Raw genomic sequence first — 16,804 nt, 5'->3', positions numbered from 1 at the left:
ATTCTTTATTTAACGCGCGGGCTTAAGGCTGGAATCGTTTCCAAAGAGCCAGAAGCCGCGAAATACATTAGCACATTGGTTTTATAGACATTGTGACACATATGAAACGGCTCCTCCTCTCCCTCCCGCATGGGGTTGCAATCCTCAACATTTCTTCTCTTAGCACTATTGTTTATAATACAAGAACTGGGTTATAGGGTAGCCATGATAAGGAGAGAACAGAAGAGAACAGCAGAGAACAAGATATACAACTGTATGACCTTTGACAAGATAAGGAATTCCTGTGTCTCGTCAGCTTACAACAATATATTCAAGGGAGAAAGAGCTCAGCAAGAACATGAAGCATGAGACTGCATGAGGCTACTTAGTCTGACCCCTGATATGGCTGCTACATGACCACCTCCAGCTTACCTTGATTCATTGATCTGACATTCCAGGTTCCTAAACAATATTGTTCTTTACAGCATCGGATTTTCTTTTCACCGCCAGACACATCCACAGCTGAGTGTCCTTTCGGGTTTGGCCCAGCCGCTTCACTCTTTCTGGCGCTACTTGGAAATACCCTCTGCTCTTCCCCAGTAGCATATTGGACACCTTCCGACCTGAGGGGCTCATCTTCCGGCGTCATATCTTTTAGCCTTGTGATACGTTCCATGGGGTTTTCTTGGCAAGAATACTGGAGTGGGTTGCCATTTCCTTCTCCAGTGGACCACATTTTGTCAGAACTCTCTGCCATGACCTGTCCGTCTTGGGTGGCCCTGCACGGCATAGCTTATGGCTTCACTGAGTTACGCAAGCCCCTTCGCCACAACAAGGCAGTGATCCATGAAGGGGAATGGCAGCTGACAGAGGTACAAAACAGCTCTGTCATCTTTAGCCTCAGTCAACAGGAGTTGGGGTTGGCCAGGGCCAGTCCTAGCATTAGGCAAAGTGTTGCAGCAGATGCTCAGAGGTGGGGAGGGCTCTGAAATATTGGAGGACAGTGCTGTGTGTGCCACATGGCCAGCACTTTACCCCCAAGCTAGTCTGCTGCCTCCAGGTGCAGTGGAAGGCCCTGGCCCATTGCCAACATCAAAGTAAGATTGAACTGCCAGTCTGGTCACTTTTTGTGACAGGTGCCATGTTATCCTTCACCTCAGGCAGCAAAATATCTTGGACTGGCTGTGTACTTGAGCATCCTAATATGCATCTTTCTTTTGTTTTTCTGGGACAAGGCATATTTGGTCAAACCGTTGAATAAAGTGGCTCATGTTATCCTTCGCAGGTGTAGTCCCCGCAGTGCCAGAGGATGGGCATCAGAATGCAGAAATCGTGAATGGGAATTGCCCGAGAAGAAGATGGTGATGACCGGACGACACTGCATTACACGGTTGTGTCAAACGTGGGCCAAATGGACGCATACCACACCTCTAAGCTATTATATTATTTGGGTACCAAAGTGTTCAATACTTGATGGGAAACTCAGGGAAGATGGGAAAGTGGAAGGGAAGCTCCATTGACAGGATTGCCTCCCTCCTCAGAACTAGCTGCTGTTTCTGCAAAGGAGCTCCTTCCACCAAAAGGTCCCCTCCCCTTTGTGGCTGCCATCTCAAAAGTTACCTCAAACAGTGTATGAAGCTAGCAGTTTTCTTAGTTAAAGTGGAGGGAGGGAGAACAGAACACTATAGCCATAGTTCTGTTTCTCTCATAAATGTCAGGTCATCAACAGTTTTGGCAACCAAACACAGGAATATCATGATTCCATTGAGCCATCCAGGCCAATCCGGGTTTATCTTCAAGCACTACAATTCTGATCCAATTAGATAACTCATAAATGTATTCTGATGGCCAACATCCATCCCCTTTAGATAAGGAAAAAACAACAGCATTAATTGGGCTAGTTCCCATTTATTTCAGTTAACAGCAGTATTGTCATACTGGCACCTTCTTTTACTGTTAAGGCTGGTTTGTGAGTTTCTGTAGTCAAAACTGAGCAAAATTAAGTTATATTATAATGAGTCATTTGTAGTTCCTATTTCTTTTTGTTATTTTAAATGGGTTTTAAGCCACCTGTATGAAAGCTGCCTTGGAAGAGTTTTGATTACAGAGAAATATTTGAAAGACATAAATTTATGTCCTGTGTTTTACCTGAACAATATTTAAATGTCCACATTCAATTTTGCCTGATAACGGCGGTGTCTTGTACTTGCTTTCCATTTCTTGCGCAAGTATGCAAATAACGTCGATCCCTATGCCGTGATACTGAGGGAGGCCCAGTTTTGCATGAGTATTGTCCAGTTCCTTTAAAAACCTATGCACTGCTGAGCTGCTCTTCCAGTGGACTTCCTTTAGAACTCCATCCCCCAGGGGGCAGGAAAGCTCGCATCCACGGCCCACTTAGAATATACCACACATTAAATCTGCCAGAGATTGCCAGAGCCATGTCCTTTTCCATCTGTCTTCCCTGGCTAGAGTTAAAGGAAACAGGAATGTGGTGGTGAAAACCTAATGGTCAGACAGAAGTGTGCAGAACTGGCCTATCTCACAAAGCAGTTGTGGCGTGGCTTTGTTCCAACCTATTCCCAAGGTTTGTGATGCAGCAGGTTATACATCTGAAGTGGTTTGCTTCAATAAAAGTATACCCCCCCCCCCCAGTTATCTGTCTTAGAACACAATCCTTCATGCGGAAGTAAGTCCAGCTGTGCTCAAGGCTTCCTGCCTAGAAAATACAGTTCAGGTCGCAGTCTTTGTTACAGCCACTAGAGAGCCAAACTCCTCTCTTCTCTGTCTAGAGAGCAGGAGATCCCCAAAAGGCAGTGAGGTCCAGGTGACATTGCCTTGTAGAGTGATGTAAAGTTGCATCATCATCCTCATCGGAAGCTGCCTTATACTGAGTCAGACCATTTGTCTATCTAGCCCAGTATTGTCGACACTGACTGGCAGCGGCTCTAGAGGGTTTCAGGCAGGATTCTTTCCTTGCCCTACCTGGAGAAGCCAGGGATCGAACCTGGGATCTTCTGCATACCAAGCATGTGCTCTATCACACTGAGCCCCTACTCAAGCAGTACAATACTAGTCTTCGTTGCAGAGAGCAATCCAAAGCCCTGCTGGCATTTCAGCTGTCTTCCTCATCCCGTAGGGCTATTTTTTAATGCTTCTGAATTGAAACCAATGGGAGGAAATTCATAGTTTGACCTCCTGTCCTGATTTCAGCTAAAATCCAAAGCCTCTTTAAAATGGACCTAAAGAGGTACAGCCTCTATTGCTATTGTTCCCTGAGTCTCATGCAGCCCCTTTCCCTCCACGATCAAAGCGTCTTGTTTTCTTAATCAACAGAATTGTTATTTTCTACCAATTCTAAGAAGCTGAACATGCAGGTACACATGGCTTAGACTTCTACAAAGCATTGTGTACGATTCAAAGACTGAGAAATGAACCTTGTGTGCTCTAACTGTCCCTGGGAAATCACTACCCCTCTTCTGCCTATTGGAGAAATTTTGGTCAGGAACATAAGAGCCCTGAAGATGGATCAGGCCGATGACCCATTAAACCCACCATCCTGCTTCCCACAGTGACCAATCAGATGCCTTGAGGAATCCCACCAGCAGGGCGCGAAGGCTACAGCCCTCCCTCAGCACTACCCCCACCTTCAACAAGTTGTATTCTGAGGTAGACTGCCTCTGGCGATGGAGTCTCCGTCTGGCTTGTTGCTGCAGCTAATAGATGCTTTTAACATTGGGATCTGACAAAAAGAAATCAGCACAGGTTTCTGGGGTGCCACCATTGTCTTTGGATATTGCTTCCTAGGGATAAACTAAATATGACCTTATTCGCATTGCATGGTCTTGAGTGGCTGGTGTGTGTGCATAAACAACTGGTTTCTACCCCACCCCTATTAATTGCTTTATTTTTGGAGAATATTGAAAACCTCTTACAAAAAAGTGTGCCAACTTCATGGATTAGCAGAGATAGAACATATAACTCAGAGTATGCCATAATGGGAAGAATCAGATTCTATTATTATAGATAATATCTTCTAATTACTGTTGTCCTATATGGCTATGTGGGTATTGAGCAAGAGGATTCATTGACTGGACTTCCAGATAAGGCATTTAATTTGAATTGGGCCCGGACCTGGACTGGCAGCCAGTGCAGACGGAAAAGTACTAGCATAATATGATCACGCTGGCCAGTTTCCCATGAACAACCTCGCTGCCCTATTTTGGACTAGCTGAAGTTTCCAGAACGTTTTCAAAGGCGGTTCCATATGTACGTTCACCAGACACTTTTCTGTGTAAAAACACACTCTGAGTGTCATACAAAGAAGGCAAGAGCTGCTGTCAGTGCCAAGAGTCCCACCAGGATGACAATGATGCTAAGGCTCACTCAGGAGAAATGGATGTTTGCTCCTGCAGAGAAGAAGACAAGACGTGTTAGATCTGGCACAGGGTAGGGAGAAACAGATGTTACTTCTCCAAATTTTGCCATAAAGTTCTCCAAGCAAAAAATGCATTGAAAATGTGTATATTTGGGGAAAGTGCATGCAGAAAATTATGCTTTAATTCAACTGTCATTCAAAAAGGCATTATATTAAGGGAACCGCTTTAAAAATGTGTAGGCAAAATTGTGAACAAATATCTGTGTATTAGGAGAAATACAGAATAAAATGCCTATGAATTTCCATTCAGTTTGGTTTTTTTAATCTCAAAGTTTGGAATGAACTGAATTTGAGACTGGAAAAACGAGGAACTGAGAGAAACCAAAACTGACAAGAGTCGCCCATCCTACCTACGGGCTACAGCCCCTCCATTGTGTTTTGAAGACTGCCACCTGGTGACTAAAACCTTGAAAACAATGCAGTGATTACTGGAAGCCAACATGGATTTGTCAAACACAAATCCTGCCAGACGAATCTGATCTCATTTTTTGATCAAGTAACCTCCCTTTTGGACCGTGGGAATGCTGTAGACATAGTATACCTCGACTTCAGCAAAGCTTTCAACAAAGTGCCCCATGATATCCTGATGAGCAAACTAGCACAAAGTGGGCTAGATGAAACAACGATCCGGTGGATCCACAGTTGGCTACAGAATCGGACTCAAAGACTGCTTATCAGTGGGATCTTCTCAAACTGGGGAGAGGTAACGAGTGGGGTACCGCAGGGCTCAGTCCTGGGCCCAGTGCTCTTCAACATTTTTATGAATTACTTGGAGGAGGAGGTGCGGGGAATGCTGATCAAATTTGCAAATGACACAAAATTGGGCGGGATAGCTAATACTTTGGAAGACAGAAACAAAATTCAAAGTGATCTGGATAGACTGGAGCGCTGGGCAGAAAACAACAGAATGAAATTTCACAGGGATAAATGCCGAGTCCTGCAACTAGGAAAAAGAAACCAAATACACAGTTACAAGATAGGCAATACTTGGCTCAACAACACTACAAGCGAGAAGGATCTTGGAATTGTTGTCGATCACAAGCTGAATATGAGCCAACAATGTGATGCAGCTGCAAAAAAGGCAAATGCTCTTTTGGGCTGCATTCATAGAAGCATAGCTTCCAAATCCCGGGAAGTACTAGTTCCCCTCGACTCAGCACTAGTTAGGCCTCATCTGGAGTACTGTGTCCAGTTCTGGGCACCACACTAAGAAGGATGCAGACAAGCTGGAGAGGGTTCAGAGGAGGGCAACAAAGATGATCAGGGGACTGGAAACAAAGCCCTATGAGGACAGATGGAAAGAACTGGGCATGTTTAGCCTTGAGAAGAGAAGACTGAGGGGAGATAGGATAGCTTTCTTCAAGTACTTGAAAGGTTGTCACAGAGGGGAAGGCCAGGCTCTCTTCTCGATCATCCCAGAGTGCAGGACACGGAATAATGGGCTCAAGTGACAGGAAGCCAGATTCCGGCTGAACATCAGGAAAAACGTCCTGACTGTTAGAGCAATACGACAATGGAACCAATTCCCTACGGAATTGGGAAAAACTTCCTGACTGTTAGAGCAATACAACAATGGAACCAATTACCTAGGGAGGTGGTGGGCTCTCCCACACTGGAGGCGTTCAAGATGAGGCTGGACAGCCATCTGTCAGGGATGCTCTGATTGGATTCCTGCATTGAGCAGGGGGTTGGACTTGATGGCCTTGTAGGCCCCTTCCAACCCTACTATTCTATGATTCTATGAAAACGTGTAAGTTATAAAATGTTGGAGAGGAGGATTAAAATAATAGGGGCAAACAGAAGCCTCCCTTGTCCCACCCCAGCAGGAATTCCTGTTATACTTCTTTCTGAGTCTTCCTCAAATTTCTGAAGTGTCTCCTCCCCATTCTGAAAATGGCACCTGTTATCCTACTTCATCTGTTTTCAGTTTGCAGGTTACAGACCCTCAGATAGAGCACTTAGGGAGCAATCCTGGCCATGCTTAGACAGAAAAAGTCCTGCAACTCCTAGCATTCCAGCCAGCTATGCTATGCACAAAGACCCCCTCCTTGCTGATGGTAGCTCTGTAGGTATAGATTCCAGGGGTAGAGGGAGTGGAGAGGAGAAAGCAGGGACATTCCACCAGCCCTGCTAAAAGTCCACTTGCTTTTCTCTTCTCCTCTCGTCTCCCCTCCTCATCCTTTTTCCTTTTGTGTTCTGTCGTTTTCGATTATAAGCCTGTGGGCAGGAATCTTTTGATCCATTTTTTTTTAATTAGAAATATACTTGTAACATCACATCAAAATATAACTTGCATAAAATGACACAAAACATTTTTGTTATTAAACAAGGCTTTACTAAATATTCTTAGTTCTTCATAGCTTAAAAGGAAATAGAATTTCCTAAACATTTCTTCTTTTTAGACTTCTAGGACTAGCTTAGAAAGGAGAGATCTCATTTTAAGTACCAAGCTTCCCATTCAAAACTGACTAAGGCTGTTCAGCTGAGAAGTACACAGACCTGATGAAGCTCCTACATTCTAAAATCAGCACATATGTATGCCTTTTTGTGAGGAAGGTATGTCATAGCTTGTATTATCTACTATCTTAAAAATTAGGGCTCACAGTCTTAATTATCTCATTATTATTTTTTTATTTTATTTTATTTTATTTTTTTATTTTATTATTAAATTTATTAATTTTAAAAATTCCTGGAAAATTGAAACGTACAAAAAAGGCTTATGCATACACCTTTAGGCTAGATACAATCAATTCTGAATGAGAAGATAACTCTGTACTCAAAACTTGCTTATTAAACCAACACTTTAAAAACATTAAGACATCTGTATATCAAGCTTTTTGATATCTTACAAAACATTTTTTGCTCATTAATTGATAAGCGAAAACTTTAAGTAAACTTCCAATTTTGAATACCATCTCCCACCTGTTGATTACTCAAATAAGTCATTGGCACAAGTGATAGGGCATTAACTCAGCATTTTCTCTTTCAATATCATCCAGGTCATCTTAAACGGTTTGGGACCAAACCTGCTCACACTTTAAGATGACCAAGAGAGGCCCTTGTCACTGGCCCACCTGGGAGGGCAGTTAGGTGGGTGAGTAAATGAGAGAGGGTTTTTTTCTGCAGTGGTCCCACACCTCTGGAATAAATTACCATTGGTGGTCCGTCAGGCCCCATCACTGCAGGCTTTACAGAAGGGCCTGAAAACCTACTACTGTACTCTGGCTGTCCCCTGATTATGTTTTATCACATTGTGGAATTGTGTTGTGGGTGCTTTCTTAAGCTGGTGTTGTTTTGGGGGGGGAACATTTGCTGTTTTTATTACGTTATCAGTTTTGGATTATATGAATTCTGCTGTTTGTGTGAACTGCCCAGAGAGCTTTGGCTATTGGGCGGTATAGAAATGAAATGAAATAAATAATTAATAAATATGAATTTTATTGTTGTGTGCTACCTTGGGAGGGCTCCTGACCTGAAAGGAGGCCTATACATATTTTAATTAAATTAAAGCATTTTAAATTAAGTTACATTTCTCAAAAATAGGCTATTAATGCTTATTTGTTTATATAAAGTTTATGTGGTCTCCAATTTAGAAATAGCGGGACAAGAGTTGAAACAGTTCTAATGCTTGAGTGCAGAACAAGAGGAAATATACAAAAAGTGACAGTTCCGTCACAGTATTTGAGGCAGTGGCTTAGACTTCATGTTTCAAGTTTCTCTCAGGCAGCACGGACAGGTTTGCTACAGACCCAGTATCAAGTGTTGTTGCACCAGGTAGAGCTGAATGCAAGTTCGTTCATGTAGGCACAAAGGCCTTCACCTGTGATCTGGAACCTGCAACAACATCAAACGAGAAAGAGAGTCAGTGTTTTTATTATACTCTGTACCAAAGTAGACAAATGACCTCTGAAGACTAAGAGTTTGGAAAACGATGTTCCATTGTCTCCATTTCTTCTTATGCAAATCTCCCCCATTCTTCAATACCCTTACAGAAGTGGCATTTAGTGGCTGTCTCTGCATTTTTGTCTTTTAACTCAGGAATGGGCAGAAAGTAGATCTCAAGATTTTTGGACTTCAGCTCCCAGCATCCCTGAACATTGGCCATGCTTGCAAGGGCTTCTGGGAGTTGAAGTCCCAAACACTGGCATTCTACCTTCTGCCCACCCCTGCAACTGATGCCTGTTGCATTGGGAAAAAGTCCTCTTAGGGTTAGATACGGGAGCAGTGTGCAGCATGGCTCTTCTCATCCAGAGCTATCTGCAGGGGTTATGACTAGGTCTGAAGCTGCTGCTTGAGTCAGCTGCATAGATGTATGTTAAGATAAGGAACTGGGGATAATGTTAGGTAGAATGTTATAAATAGTGAGATTTTGACCTGGTTAAGCAGAAAGATCCTGGGAGAACAAGAAGCGTACCAAACCAAATATGATTACCTAAGCTCTGCCAACCATGCCTGCCAGATAGGTAAATTGTCCTGCTCCAACTCTTTGTTATTCAAACACAGCTCTTCACTATGCAAACACAGAGTTGATTAGAACGCAAGCGGAAGTTATAGGAGTCCAGGTAGTTGTAGGACTTTTTCCCGCCTACGCATGCATAGGATTGCACCCTTAATCATCTTAATTGTATTGTACATAGTGACGTGTCTTGCTTGTTTCATCATCACAAACTTCTGTTATTCTCCAATACTGTTTGAGCAATAAATATGTATTTGGTGGTACCACTTTGTGTTATCTGGCTTGGCAGGTGCTTCAAGGATCAGCCATGCATTAATTCTCGAAGCCCAGAACACTTGGAGGGGATTCGAAAATCTGTTACTAAGCGGGGTCTGTTCATAGAGCCGCAGTCCTCTCTCTTGGTCAGGTGAGTTGCAGACACACCTGTTCAGGTAAGAGAAACAAGCTAGTCGGACAGGGTGGGAATAAGTCACCCATCTCATATCTACTCCAGGATTCTGTTCCTACAGTGGCAATTCAGATGCCCCAAGAGAAAGCCCACAAGTAGGACATGAGCACAATAGCACCTCCCATTCGTGTTCTCCAGCAACTGGTACACAAAGGCATACTTCCTCTGATACTGGAGGTCATCAATAACCATAGCCATTGACAGCCTTATCCACCAGGAATTCACCCAATCCCCTTTTGAAGTCATTCAAGTTGGTGGACATTATGACGTCTTGTGGCAGCGAATTCCATAATTCAACTATACGTTATCCAGAAACCAATAAATCTCTCCTTGAATAGTGAAGGTACAGGACCACGGATCATGTTGTTTCCATGCACTTAAAAACACCCTGAAAAGTTGACAAAACAACCGTATCTCATTTTTATTATATTTAAATACATACATAAAAACTATAATGTGCTGGCAACAAAAATCTATGACATCTCAAAATATTCGAAAAGGAATCATAACGCACAGAAACTGGTACGCAGAAAAGACAAATTTACCAAAAATGCCCACCAAGAAAGATCAATGACTAAATTTCGTCAACAGATGTCCTGTTAAAAACCTGAACTGACCCAACATCTAGAAGAAAGGGACAACACTCACCAGTCGCTAAAGACAGTACCATCTGGGTGTTTCCAGGGCCATCCTACTTTCTCTGTCTGAAGGCCAATCCAATAGTCACCAGCACCTTTAGAGCACTCACAAAATTCTTAAGCAAACAACAAACAAAAACAATATAGGTATATTTTATAAGCCATTTTTAATATTGCAATTTTCTGCCTTTCACAGTTTGTTACCAACCCAGAGCCACAAAGCAGGATAAGTCTAATTTTAAAAAACTTATTCCCCCTGGAATTCAGGCACTGCATCACTGGTGTTTAATTCTCTCTCTGTGCTGCTCAATAGACAAAGGGATTTACCACTCCCTGCTAGGACATCCTACAATTAGCCTGCGGAACTCACTGTCATGAGACTTATTAAGCCTGATGTTATTATTGTTCAGTCGTTAAGTCGTGTCCGACTCTTTGTGACCCCATGGACCATAGCACGCCAGGACTTCCTGTCCTCCGCTCTCTCCTGGAGTGTGCTCAAGGTCAGATTCATTGCATCGGTGATGCTATCTAGCCATCTCATCCTCTGCCGTCCCCTTCTCCTTTTGCCTTCCATCTTTCCCAGCATCAGGGTCTTTTCCAGTGAGTTTTCTCTTCGCATTAGGTGGCCAAAAAATTTGCGCTTCAGTTTCAGTATCTGTCCTTCCATTGAGCAGTCAGGGTTGATTTCCTTTAGGATGGACTGATTTGACCTCCTTGCAGTCCAGGGGACTCGTAAGAGTCTTCTCCAGCACCACAGTTCGAAAGCATCACTTCTTCAGTACTCAGTCTTCCTTATAGTCCAGCTCTCACAGCCATATGTCACTACTGGGAAAACCATAGCTTTGATTAGACGGACCTTTGTCGGCAAGGTGATGTCTCTGCTTCTTTCTATGCTGTCTAGGTTTGCCATAGCTTTCCTCCCAAGGAGCAAGCGTCTTTTAATTCCATGGCTACAGTCACCGTTTACGGTGATCTTGGAGCCAAAGAAAATAAAATCTGTCACTGCTTCCATTTCTTCCCCTCCTATATGCCAGGAAGTGATGGGGCCAGATGCCATGATCTTAGTTTTTTTAATGTTGCGTTTCAAACCAGCTTTTGCACTCTCCACTTTCACCCTCAACAAGAGGCTCTTGAGATCCTCTTCGCTTTCTACCATTAGGGTGTTATCGTCTGCGTATCTGAGGTTGTTGATAATTCCCTCAGCAATCTTAATTCTGACCTGTGATTCATCTAACCCGGCGTTTCTCATGATGTACTCTGCATATAAGTTAAATAAGCAGGGCGACAATATACAGCCTTGTCATACTCCTTTCCCAATATTGAACCAATCGGTTGTTCCATGTCTGGTTCTTACTGTTGCTTCTTGACCCTCATACAGATTTCTCAGGAGACAGGTAAGGTGGTCTGGTACTCCCATCTCTTTAAGGATTTTCCACAGTTTGTTGTGATCCACACAAAGGCGTTAGCGTAGTCAATGAAGCAGAAATAGATGTTTTTCTGGAATTCTCTTGCTTTCTCCATGATGCAGCGAATGTTGGCGATTTGATCTCTAGTTCCTCTCCCTCTTTGAAACCCAGCTTGTACTTCCGGTAGTTCTCAGTTCACATACTGCTGAAGCCTAGCTTGTAGGATTTTGAGCATCACCTTGCTGGCATGTGAAAGGAGCGCAATTGTGTGGTAGTGTGAACACTCTTTGGCGTTGCCCTTCTTTGGAACTGGAATGTAAACTGACCTTTTCCAGTCTTGTGGCCACTGCTGAGTGTTCCAAATTTGTTGGCATATTGAATGCAGCACCTTAACAGCATCATCTTTTAGGATTTTAAATAGCTCAGCTGGAATACTGTCATCTCCGCTAGCTTTGTTGTTAGTAATGCTTCCTAAGGCCCACTTGACTTCACTCTCGAGGATGTCCGGCTCAAGTTCAGTGAGCGCACTATCATGGCTATCAGGGACATTCAGATCTTTCCTGTATAGTTCTTCTGTGTATTCTTGCCACCTCTTCTTAATCTCATCTGCTTCTGTTAGGTCCCTGCCTTCTTTGTCCTTTATCATGCCCGTCTTTGCACAAAACGTTCCCTTGAGATCTCCAATTTTCTTGAAAAGATCTCTAGTCTTTCCCATTCTATTGTTTTCCTCGATTTCTTTACATTTTTCATTTAAGAAGGCCTTCTTGTCTCTCCTTGCTATTCTCTGGAACTCTGCATTCAGTTGGATATATCTTCCCCTTTCTCCCTTGCTTTTCGCTTCCCTTCTTTCCTCAGCTACTTGTAAAGCCTCATCAGACAGCCACTTTGCTTTCTTGCATTTCTTTTTCTTTGAGATGGATTGAGTTGCTGCCTCCTGAACAATGTTATGGACCTCCGTCCATAGTTCCTCATGCACTCTGTCTATCAGGTCTAATCCCTTAAATCTATTCTTCACCTCCACTGTATATTCATAAGGGATATGATTTAGGTCATACCCTTTTAAAGCATAAACACAACTCACATCCTGGGATGCTTATCCCACCTTATTTAATGGGAAGAATAGTTGAAACCAAACCCAAGAAGTCTGGTTTCAACCCAACAAAGTCTGGTCAAAACTTGACAAGGGAAATGAAGTGGTGCTCTCTGATGTACAGAGATCCTAAGCTGATCAGGGTCAAGGCCAAAATCTCGAAGGCCCCCTTATTTCATGCAAACAAAGGAATGCAAGTCGTCTCCTAGAACAGCTATAAACACACACACACACACACACACACACACACACACACACGTAATTTTTATATTAACAACATCCAGTAACAACATCCAGGGTTGTTGTTACAACATTCAGGGTTCATGATTTTACACCATGTTCTCTGTGGAGACTGTGAGAAGCCCTGGCCCTGTTCTTGAGCTTGGAGATGGAGATGGGGGTAAGCAATCGTCTCAGCAGTTGTACAGTACTTTGGAGGTGCTCAGAGGCATTCCAGGGAATCAAGGACTTGCAATCTCACACTGACCTTTGAAGATGCAATGTGAAGTCAGGGACAATGCCCAGTACACTGGGGGAGAATCATAGAATCATAGAATAGTAGGGTTGGAAGGGGCCTACAAGGCCATCGAGTCCAACCCCCTGCTCAATGCAGGAATCCAAGTCAGAGCATCCCTGACAAATGGCTGTCCAGCCTCGTCTTGAAGGCCTCCAGTGTGGGAGAGCCCACCACCTCCCCAGGTAATTGGTTCCATTGCCGTATTGCTCTGACACTCAGGAAGTTTTTCCTGATGTTCAGTCGGAATCTGGCTTCCTGTAACTTGAGCCCATTATTCCGTGTCCTGCACTCTGGGATGATCAAGAAGAGATCCTGGCCTTCTTCTCTGTGACAACCTTTCAAGTACTTGAAGAGTGCTATCATATCTCCCCTCAGTCTTCTCTTCTCAAGGCTAAACATGCCCAGTGCTTTCAGTCTCTCTTCATAGGGCTTTGTTTCCAGTCCCCTGATCATCTTTGTTGCCCTCCTTTGAACCCTCTCCAGCTTCTCTGCATCCTTCTTAAAGTGTGGTGCCCAGAACTGGACACAGTACTCCAGATGAGGCCTAACCAGTGCTGAGTAGAGGGGAACTAGTACTTCCCGGGATTTGGAAGCGATGCTTCTATGAATGCAGCCCAAAATAGCATTTGCCTTTTTTGCAGCCACATCACATTGTTGGCTCATATTCAGCTTGTGATCGACGACAATTCCAAGATCCTTCTCGCTCGTAGTGTGGTTGAGCCACGTATCCCCCATCTTGTAACTGTGCATTTGGTTTCTTTTTCCTAGGTGCAGAACTTGGCATTTGTCCCTATTAAATGCCATTCTGTTGTTTTCTGCCCAGCACTCCAGTCTATCCAGATCACTTTGAATTTTGTTTCTGTCTTCCAAAGTATTAGCTATCCCTCCCAATTTTGTGTCATCTGCAAATTTGATCAGCATTCCCTGCACCTCCTCCTCCAAGTCATTAATAAAAATATTGAAGAGCACTGGGCCCAGGACTGAGCCCTGCGGTACCCCACTCGTTACCTCTCCCCAGCTTGAGAAGGTCCCATTGATAAGCACTCTTTGAGTCCGATTCTGTAGCCAACTGTGGATCCACCGGATCGTTGTTTCATCTAGCCCACTTCGAGCTAGTTTGCTCATCAGGATATCTTGGGGCACTTTGTCGAAAGCTTTGCTGAAGTCGAGGTATATGATGTCTACAGCATTCCCACGGTCTACAAGGGAGGTGACTTGATCAAAAAATGAGATCAGATTTGTCTGGCACGACTTGTTTTTGACAAATCCATGTTGGCTTCGAGTAATCACGGCATTGTTGTCAAGGTGCTTCCAGATGGATTGCTTTATGATCTGCTCCAGAATTTTCCCAGGGATTGATGTCAGACTGACTGGTCTGTAGTTCCCAGGTTCCTCCTTTTTACCCTTTTTGAAGATAGGGACAACGTTAGCCCTCCTCCAGTCATCTGGCACTTCCCCGGTCCTCCATGATTTCTCAAAGAGAATAGACAGCGGTTCTGAGAGTTCTTCTGCCAGTTCCTTTATGACTCTAGGATGCAGTTCATCTGGCCCTGGAGATTTGAACTCATTCAAAGTAATGAGGTGTTCCTTGACCATATGCCTGTCGATCTCAAGCTGCAATCCTGCCCCTTCAGCCTGTACTTCGCCTTTGTCAGGGGGGTCATAGACCCTCTTTTGGGAGAAGACTGAGCCAAAGTAGGAATTGAGCACCTCTGCCTTTTCTTTGTCCTCTGTTATCATTTTGCCATCCTTATTTAATAGCTGAACAACCATTTCTTTCCTCTGCCTTTTACTATGCACGTAGCTGAAGAAAGCCTTTTTGTTGTTTTTAGCATCCCTCGCTAACCTCACCTCGTTCTCCGCTTTAGCCTTCCTGACGCCATCCCTGCAATTCTGTGCTACCTGCCTGTACTCTTCCTTTGTTACTTGGCCTTCTTTCCACTTCCTATATGTGTCCTTTTTTGTTTTCAGGTCATCCCTAAGCTTTTTGTGAAGCCACATTTGCTTCTTCTGTTGTCTTCCACCTTTTCTTCTTGTTGGAATTGTTTGTGATTGTGCCTTGAGAATTTCCTTTTTTAAAAGTTCCCACCCATCTTGGACTCCTTTTCTCGCTAGCATTGCTTGCCATGGGACCTTACTGATCATTGTTCTGAGTTTATTAAAATCAGCTTTCCTAAAATCCAGGGTACGCGTTTGAGTACACTCGGCTTTTGCTTCCCTTAGAACCAAGAACTCAAGTACAACATGGTCGCTTTCCCCCAGATTTCCTGTAACTGCTACTTTATCCACTAAGTCATCTCTGTTGGTTAGGATCAAGTCAAGGATAGCCGATCCTCTAGTTCCTTCCTCTACTTTCTGTAGGAGGAAGTTATCCGCCACACAAGTCAGGAATTTCCTGGAGGGGCCATGTTTTGCAGAATTTGTCTCCCAACAAATATCGGGGAAATTGAAGTCCCCCATTACTACTGAGAGGCAGGGACCTGGCAATCCCAGCTGTTTGGTTGGCTACCAAGTCCAGCCAATGCTTGCAAATCCCCAAAAACAACTGTTACGCTAATTACAAAATAAAATTACTTAAGCATCAGCTGTGGTGATTAAAATCTGTATTTTAGTTGTTAATGCTTTAAAAACAGTTTGCCCTATTTCCCTTTTGTCTGGAGTCAACCTTCAGTTGGTTTGCCCAGCTCAGGTTCTGACTAGCAGGCCTGACAACGACACACTTGCTATTGGACAAAGGCAGTACAGAAATGAATGGAAAGCATCCTGATGGCATCGCGCTACAAGACATGCAAGGGACCCCTCCACTACAAGAGACACTTCCCAGTAAGTACATTTTCCTTCTGCTGAAGAACAACAAAGAGATGGAGATATTGGCTTTCCAATGGAGCCAAAGCCCCATGCACAGCTGACAGCCTCATTTCCATGCCACAGCAATTCCCACAGTGAAATGCTATGAACCTTAGTGGTTAAGCAGCCATCTCCTGGCACTTAAGGGGTGAGGTGGAATGCAAGCTGGCTACTGCAGCCCTCTCCTCCCTCCCTCCTGTAACACAACCACAGGGCCAAGGAGGTGACTTCTCTCTGAGGGCATGAACAGCACATGCACTGGGAGAAGAGACCCCCAACAGTTGCATAACCCATTTTCTCCTGCTGAGCATCTCTATTAGTTACGTTTACAATGCTTCACTCATTCATATAGTCCAACCATTATACGTGTCCTTTCTTTCTACTGACCATTCCCATTGGTTGACATGTTGACTGTTTTCTCTTTTAGAGAGATGCATTTGTTGCTGGCATCAATCGAAAAAGCACTTTGGTAAGTTTGTGCCTTCTTTTCTACCTTATTTCCACCATCTCTCCAAATTTACCTGCTTTTACTGAGTTTACTGGCCTTGTGCTGTCCTAGCAGGAAGCACATAATCTCAAGAACAAAACAGAGTCTGCTTGTGCTTCCAAGGTTTGACCAAAGAGACACATCCCAGCCTGTGCGTGTGTACCTGGGTTGGCTCCAACTTAGATGTGTGCAGACAGAAGCAGGCTTCCCTGCCCCCTGCTCACAGCAGCCCCTCCCATCCCCTGAAAATGATCCACAGAGGACCGGGGAGCCCTGCTGAGTTGGGTGAGCTGTGATGCACACGGGCTCCTCGAAAATCAGGCAGAGGCACCCTCTGTGAGCGGAGCCATTCTGTGGAGAAGGCAGATGCTGGATCCAATCCCAGTTCTGTTCTGGAATGTTTGGGCTGAGTCCCCCATCGTGGATTCTGAACGTTGCATATAAATTTACTGCGAAGAAGCAGCCGCCACCGCAGCAGCCTGTGCAGGGTCACAACGC

The sequence above is a fragment of the Heloderma suspectum genome, chromosome 3 (genome assembly GCF_057233095.1).
Source record: "Heloderma suspectum isolate Gila_16-S chromosome 3, 16-S_ref, whole genome shotgun sequence".
NCBI classification, from domain to species: Eukaryota; Metazoa; Chordata; class Lepidosauria; order Squamata; family Helodermatidae; genus Heloderma; species Heloderma suspectum.
The sequence above is the reverse complement of the archived record's forward strand: the minus strand, read 5'-3'. Positions refer to the sequence as shown.